This window comes from Mustela erminea, chromosome 6 (assembly GCF_009829155.1).
Source record: "Mustela erminea isolate mMusErm1 chromosome 6, mMusErm1.Pri, whole genome shotgun sequence".
Taxonomy (NCBI): Eukaryota; Metazoa; Chordata; class Mammalia; order Carnivora; family Mustelidae; genus Mustela; species Mustela erminea.
Window position 1 is genome coordinate 137,408,229 of NC_045619.1, and position 962 is coordinate 137,409,190.

At 34.7% G+C, this 962-nt stretch overlaps 1 non-coding gene across 1 annotated transcript; it reads left to right on the forward strand.

Annotated features, from left to right (window-relative positions):
- The first annotated feature begins 425 nt into the window (after positions 1-425).
- Positions 426-531, forward strand: LOC116594605. Its single transcript, XR_004287315.1, has one exon. It is a non-coding gene; the product is annotated as a U6 spliceosomal RNA (small nuclear RNA).
- The last annotated feature ends 431 nt before the right edge of the window (positions 532-962 follow it).

Sequence of the window (962 nt, forward strand, 5' to 3'; positions counted from 1 at the left end):
AGGCAAGAATCTCTTCTTAATTTTTGATATGTGGTTAGTCTATAAAAGACAAAGGGAGTGAAGTGTAACTTGAATTGTATATACATACATTCACACACGCTAGATGGGCCCAGGACTTCTGGGACCATCTAATTCAGAGCATGGCTCTGTGGTTTTGTAGCTTGATATTGAAATTTGGGAGCTGTTACTATACAAACATACCTAAATTTTGCATGAGGTGGCATTTCCCCATATCTGTGTTTACGTCAGTTAATACACAATGCTGAACATCAGTTGCATGTAATATAAGTCATTTCAGAGTAGAATATTAAAATTTATGCCTACATGGTGACTTTGTGGCTTGTCTACACACACCTCCAATTCCCTCCCAAAAGAAGATCATACAGAGAGAACTCTGATGTCCTAATATCTTAAAAATAAATGCAGTGCTCACTACAGCAGCGCAAATACTAAAATTAGAATGTTAAAAGAAGATTAGCAAGGTCCCTGAGCAAGGATGGCATGCACATTCATCAATTGTCTTGTATATTTAAAAACGGTACAATTTTTAATAAAGATCTTTTAATCTGTCTCTAGCCTACAAAATTTTCAGGTAGAAAAAAAGACACTTCGCAAACTTGGTCATATCTGTGAGTAAATATTTTTTCACCAAGTCTGGACACTGTGAATATACGCATTTTACTGCAGAAATAGTCATGAGACCATTAATTTGAACTTACTATTCCCAGAAATCTATGATGATCAATAAGTCGGTGGATGACTGATAGATAATCTTAGGTACGAAGGGGAGGCACCTTTATTGAACGAAAGGTGAAACAAAAATTTTTATTGGGGAAAAAAGACAGATTTTAACTATATAATAAAATCCTTAAACTTCCAACTCTACAGTACACTTAAATTCAATATCTTGGTCATAAGGTCTTGATAAAGGTTTTGAAGTCATTGTTGGCTTAAACCTTTGT